We start from the raw sequence: 7,678 nt of genomic DNA on the forward strand, positions 1-7,678 counted from the left end.
TTTAGTTTGTTTTATTTGTATCCTCAAATTTAAGTTTTAAAAACTACCAGAGGTTGAATAAGCGCTCAGATCCTTAACTTTAGCAGTAATAGAACAATAAAGGTTCTGTTAAAGTACAGAAGAGTAAAGTACTCATATTGTGGAATGAATCTGATATTATATATATATTATAATATCAGGTTGTTATTGATGGAAATATATAGTTGGTTGTGCTCATTTTAGCTACTTTATAGGGGTTTTAAATCTATAAAAATGCATATTTATAAAGTGCTGCTGTATTTTTATGTACCTGCAAAGTAACTGTAGCTGTCAGACCTCGTGAAGTAAAAAGTGCAATATTTGTACCTTTAGAATTGTAGAAAAGTACTTTGGTTGAGTAAAGATACTTCCCATAAATATAGAAATGTAGATATCGTATTCTGGATGTGACGTGTGTGCACGGTCGCCATATTGGAGAGGTTAAGACCTGCTAGTTAACAACACTGAGAGATTCAGACTGCACTACAAAACCGACTGTAACTCACTTAATTCTGAACTGATTCTCATGAAATTTGGTTTGTTATCAAGGTGAGACATTGAACTGGATACACATTAATTCACTTGGCTTAACTCCGCCCCCAGTAACTGAATTAATTCCTACAATAATCAGTATCTGGTTCAGTTTCTGACGTTTATAACAAACCAGATTTCATGAGAATCTGTCCAGAGTTAAGCGAGTTACAGTCGGGTTTTGTAGTGAAGTCTGAATCTCTCAGTTGTGTTGACCTCTGCAGTATAGGGACTACACAGACAAACAGCAGCAGCCAATGAGGAATCTGTATTTCTACGTTATCCACTCACAAACTGCCTTTACTTAATGAACCCCCCCCACCCGACACCGACCGGCTCTGTGCTCTGATGTGTTTCTTTGTTTTCTGTCTGTGCCATGTCTGAGTCCTTCAGACCGCCTGAGACTTGAAGAGCGAGACGTCCGCTATGCTGGAACTCAGAAGAGATTCACCTCCTCTGGTTTTTTTATTTTACTTTTACTTTACACACTTTTTTAAAATCTGCTCTTTGCTGTAGAAACTGATGTGACTGTGTCAAAGCGTAACAAACTGCTACGTGAGTAATTTATTCAGTTTATATGAACTTTTTTTTTGTATCTTTTTCTTTTAGTCAGTGACTAATATTTGATATGCTGATATTTGGTGCAGCGGGTGACGTTTGTTTTTTGGACAAAAATGTCTGCCTTTGTTTCTAAAGGCCTTCAAGTGTTTGTCAGGACTGATGGGAAATGTTTGTCAGTCAGTTTTGGGTGGATCTCCTCCTCGCTTTCACTCATCTGCTCTCAATTCAAACTAAGAGCCACGAGTTTAATCCGACCATAGTGCTTATTAAGATTCACGATTTAAACTGAGACGGATGTTTAAGTCTTTTTTTGGTTCATTTAGATTTTTTAATTCGATTTTTTTCAGCAGAGCCATTGTTAGGCCTTTAAAATATAAGATAAGATGTTCCTTTATTGAGGGGGAATTCAAATTTGTCACAGCAGCAGGGAAAGAATAAAAATACAATAAAATATATAAAATATAAAAAAATAGATATACTGTATACAATAAAAAATTGAAATGTATTTTTCACTGTATATGTATATTAGAAACCAAAAAAAGAAAGAAAATCTTCATATTTAGGTTAAACAGCATAAAGATTATAAATAAGGTATTATTTACATTAAATGTAAAACATGATGCATTTTCTGTGATACCAAACAGTTTCAGGGCTACGTGTTTTATTTATTTTTTTAAATTAGACATTAATGCAACAATAATTCAGTAGTTCTGAATTTCTGATGGAAATAACTAGAACACATTGTTTGGCAAAAAACAGCTTTTCTTAGTTTGTGTATTTAATTATAAGAATCATAATCCATATTTATTATGAATTTATTATATTGAAGTATCATTCTTATGCTAATTATGTTGAGTGAGCGCGAGTATCCGGCACAGGTAATGTTGCTCATCCTTATTATTCTCATCTGACATATAAGTTTGAAACCAGACTTTACAAACATTACGTACACGTGTGTGAAGATTTAACTTCCTGTGAGTTGAGTTTGAGTGAGGAGGAGGAGACCACCTGAGACATTTCGATGCACCTTTAGATTTCCATGCTGCTCAGTGATGGACTTTGTGCCGAGACAGCTGTCTCAGAAAATATCCAAACCAAGTCTGGGTTGCACCAGTGAGGATAAAGGAGATCCTGTAACAGTTAACATTAAAACAAAAAGGCTTTGCTAATGTTTGTTCAGCCTGAAGAATTCATAACTCACAATGAAACTCCACAAGGTTCCTTCATCTCTGAAATCTCTACATTTAGGTTGGAACTGGGTTTAATTTAAGGTTTTGAATTTCAGCTAAAAAGACTAATCAAAGTAATAGTTCAATATTTTGAGAAACAGGTTTCCTGCTGAGAGTTCGATGTAGATGTAGCTAGTTAGCTTAGCATAAAGACTGGAAACGGTGAAAAACACTACGCTAACAGCGCCTCTAAAGATCACTTATTCAAACGTGAGAGCAAAGAAGTCACTGCACTCGGCCCAAACACAGTCCAACTGACCCCCTTTAAAACCACAGGCTAGCTGTTTCCCCCTGGCTCCAGGCTTTATTCAGTTTAGTTCAGACTCGACTAATTCAGTTTAATGATCTAACTCCTCTAACTAAAGGGTTCTTCTCAAACTGTTGAATTATTCCGTTATAAGTACCTGCAGGCTCTAACTTTGTTTCCTGAATATGAACTAACCGATGCGAATCCTTGGTGGTGCAACCATCTTCAGTGAGTTATAGGCCTGTTGTTCATTGCTATAAAATATTTAATGTTTTTATGAGTAAGTTATTCCAGTGTGTGTAGTTTCCATTTAACAATATTATTGGGACCAAAACTGGAGACCGGCGAGAGGACGAAGCTCAGAATGAATTAATCTGTGACAGTCAGCACTTAAAGTAACGACAAGAACAATACGTCATATTTATTCTAGAAAAGATTATATATACACACATTTATATATATAATTTATTATTTAAAGTGATGGAGGCATGGTTGGATCAGCACAGTCGTTCTCTGTGCAGGTGAACAACAACAGCAGTGCACAGGATGAAAATATCATCAAAATTTACTGCCACTACGTTGAGGATTAAACAGAACACAGTCGGAGTATTTTTACCTGTTTGAGTTCAGCATTATAGCTATACGAGTGTCCCCAAACTATACTGGCAAATAAATCTTCTGAGAGCAATAGTGCTTGAAGAAATGCAGCCGTTATGTGTGTGTGGGTATCAGACAATGTGTAATTCATTCATAATGTCAAAACATACTAAATCAGATCAGTTTTTTTTAGAGGTTCTCACACCAAAACCATTTTAAATCAACGTTCTTATGGAAATTTTTAAATATTGTTTTCACTGAGATCTTAGTTTTAAAGGAAACCTAGTAAACTGTAGTCAAATCACAGGAGATGTAAAGCACAACCCGTAAACGCTAAAAACAGACCTGTAATGAACCTGAGACACTTCATAATAAACCTGCATCTTTAGACAGAAGAACAATGTGTATAGGCTTACCGCTAAATTATATGACCGTTTGTGAGCAACTGCTGTCCTGTATTGTCAAGAAAACTCCTGGAAAATGTCCTGGAAAAGTCCTGGAAAATTATTTCTTAAAAACGCACAGTTGTTAGGGGGTTTTGCCTATTTACAAAATACTGTGACGTATTTATTGCAGAATTAAATCGATATTTATTCTGATATTTTGATACCAAAAAGGCTGTAAAATATGGCAAGCTCTTATTTTGAAATGTGTTGTGAGGGATTCATTCTAATGCTGAAATCAAACAGTTAAAGCCCTGACCAGGTACAAGACTGTTTAATCCAACTGTTATTTGGTTTAAAGCTTTACACCAAAACTAACAGATCAGTCTCATCATAAAGCTTAAACATTATTTACTGTAACGTCATTTCGGCATCATTTCAGACTAAAAAAGAGAAGAGTTGAAGAGTCCTTTTATGTGCGATATGTATTTTTCATATGACGAGTGCGTCAATGTAAATCAGTATTTTGTAAAATACTCACAGATGATGTACAGTTTGTAAGTTACCGATGGAGAAAGGTCCGGCTGTTTGGACACTGCTGAGGACAGACGTCATGTGACTGTTTTTTTTAGGAGGTTTTGACGGTGTGAAACCTTCAGATTCTGGAGGGAGAGGGTTTGTTCTTTTCATACTTCAGATTTTTGCCCTCACACTATAATGCTGTGTATTTTGTATCAAGAACCAACCTATTGTTTGTCTTTCAACCATTTCTGTCTTACTGACTGTTTGTTTGGTTACTTCCTTGCTTTTCTTTATTCTCTCTCTCTCTCTCTGGGAGTAGTGCTGTGCCTTAGCTGTACTCCTGTTGTAGGAAACCCTCTCTGAAAGCATCAAAAACGGTCTCAAATGTTCAAAAACCAAAAAAAAAAAAAAGATAAAAAAGAGAATTGTTGTGAATGCCTTATAAATGACCTTAGTGGTTTTGAAGTACAACTTTTGAAAATAAAAACAGAATCTCCCTTTATGTTGTGCCGGTGTACTTTCTCTCACACTCCTGTATTAATGTAACAGCACGGACTCACAGTAATGGAGTTAATATACGACTTTGTGGCCACAATGTTTGCAGAGAATAAAGGAGAATAACGCCTCCCCGCTGTCATACATGGCGGTGGATCCATCATGCTTTGGGGTTGTGTTGCAGCCAGGAAACATTGCACAGGTGGAGGAATTAATGGATTCCACTGAATAACAGCAAATTGTAGATGCAAACGTCACAGTGTCTGTAAAATAACAGCTTCTACAACAGGATAATGATCCTAAAGGTTCCTCGAAAACCACCACAGACGACCTGAAGAGACCCAGCAGAAGGTTTTGGGAGCTCGCAGTGGATTGAAGATCTAAAAGGAGCTCTGGATGCAAGAATATTAAAGAACTAGTCATGATGATGTTTTTATTTTGTATTTTTGTTCAATTTATGACATTAACTCTGCCTGAATGTTTGCTAAAAGAATATATTTTATGTTCCACATCCTAGAGCACTGGTTCCCCAACCTTTTTCCTTAAGGGACATTTTTTTTTATCTTAGTGTAAACTTAGATAAACTTATTTAATGGATATTTCATATTATATTCAACAATAACAGCAGAGAACAGCTGATACACTGAACAATGAACACAAACAGTGAACTCAGTAACGTTTGTGTAAAATCAGAGATTTGGATGAATGTTGAGCAGATTCAGTGTTTTCTTATCGTTCTATCGTTTGCTTGTTTGAACTTTTCTGATTCAGAATGAGGCTGTTCATCAGAGAGTGAAGGCTTTGTGAACATTTACCGTTAATTTAGATCTTTAAGAATCATCAAAACTATAAAACATAATAAAATGCTGAGATATTGTCCAACTGTGTGTAAGTTTTACGTTTTCTTACACATCTTAAAATCCCCAGGTTGGGAAAAAATCACAAAGATTTGATAATTGCACCAAAACATTTGCATCCAACTGAGTCCTGTTAAAGCAGCTACAATGAACTTTCACATTGTGTTGATTCTGGCGCCCCCTGTGGACAGAAGCAGGAGTGTTTATACCGCCTTGTTTCATTGATTTCAAGGGGAATCAGAAAATATCAAAGATCTCCAGCCTTTTTTATTCAGTTAAATGTCTCAACTCGTTCTCAGGGTCGTACTTATTGAAGTGCTCGGTATCTACAGCGGAGAGAGCACTCACAGCCAGCGGTGATGGAATCATCAATACAGTCGATCGATGACACGCAGCTGAAAGCACAGAGCTAATTATTATTGGTGTGGCAGCAGAGATAGCTGCTGTCAGCTAGCACGTGACACCGACCATCACTTTGTATCTGTCTCTACGTCAGTTACAAACATTTGGTTTACAGATCCCGGGATCTCTGTTGGTGTTGTTAGGACTTCAGTGTCCTGATTACGTCCAGTTCATGTTCACATGAGGAGGTTTCACACAAACTCCTGTTTACACAATATAAACAGAAAGTGTTCCAGAGAGAGAGATTACGGGACGTCCATGTGTCTGTGATCGGTGTTTATGTCCGTCTGACAGCGACGGCTCTGATGGGAAAACACTCCCATGGACTCCTTCCAGTCCTCCTCAGCATGAAGACGACGACTTCACTGTAATGTGATAAGTTGTTGTAACTGTGGAGGGAATTAGAGGTGCAGGAACTATCATTAAAAGGATTGAGAGAGCAGGTTGTTAGGGATTGTTGGTCTTTTTAAAGGGATACAGGGGTTTTTCATTAGGGTAAAGTTATTTTAGTCTATTTTCTGAAGCTCGTTCCAGAGCAGAAGGTGGCTGGATGCTAACTGCTGTAAAACAATTAATATAGTGTCACTTAAAATAATAGTAAAAGCTTCTTAATCAACTTACAAAATTGAGTTTGTGTTACTTAAAAATGTCGATGTAATCCGTTTCAACTATTGTTTTGGAGTTACAAAAACTTCTCACAGAAACATTCTGATTAATAACTTTTAAAAAGGTATTTTGTTTTCACAGTACAAATAAAAAATAGAAAATTAAGTCAGTGTCACTTAAAATGACTAAAACTGCTTGAAGAATGTTTAACACATAAAACTGTACTCATAATCCATTTAAACACTTTTATTGAATGAAACAAACAGGTTTTATTGTGTTCTTTAACATTAAAGCAGCCATTGTGAGTCTGTTTATTTATTTAATGTTTATTATTACAGTTTGAGAATTTTATTAATTCCCTTTTTACCTTCTTGGTGAACTTATTAGTCTCTCGATTCGTTAATGATTACGGTCGAATGAATGCTGAAACAAGTTTTTAAACTTTAAACAGTTAGTATATAAAAATATTTCTTCTTGAAGAATTACAGCATTAATATCTATAACACTGTCGGCCGAATTCTGACTATATTATATTACAGAAATGATTTATAGAAAGTTTCACATTTGATGAATCGCTGCCAAAGATGAATATAAATATTTGTTTACTCACAGATAATATGCCAAAATCAAAACTCAGTACCTACCACTACAATAAAAACTATTACTACTACTACGACTAATAATAAACTATTTATACAGAAACTTTCATATATAAAATGTGTTTTATATAGTGTTTTACAGATGAAACTAAAATCATAAATCACATAAAATTATTACAGGTAATAAAAAGCAGTCAGTAATAATAAAATATAAATATATAAAACTGGTATAAAAGATATAAATACCATCATATATAGTTTCTGTATGTTTTCTATCATCATGTACTATTATTATAAATAACTAATAATTAAGACTGTAATGATCCCGATCACATTGAGACCTGGAACAAATTATAAAGGCTGAGACAACTTTAGACAAACATATGACTGTGTGTAACCTTTACTTTTCTACTTTTAATGACTCCTTCCTTCTATCTCACGTATTAGTACATTTCCACCCTGATATATATTTATGTTTGTGCCCAGTTATCCAAAGAAGAGGAGCAGAAAGAGCTTAAATATGAGACATCAAACGCACCACGTAGAGAGAGAGAGTTCCTCCCTCGTTACAATCTGATTATCTCTGAGCTTCTCTGTCATATTGAACATAATATTATATATATATATTATA

Source organism: Morone saxatilis, unplaced genomic scaffold (assembly GCF_004916995.1).
Source record: "Morone saxatilis isolate NCDOM2014 unplaced genomic scaffold, NCSU_SB_2.0 Contig14, whole genome shotgun sequence".
Lineage (NCBI taxonomy): Eukaryota > Metazoa > Chordata > Actinopteri > Moronidae > Morone > Morone saxatilis.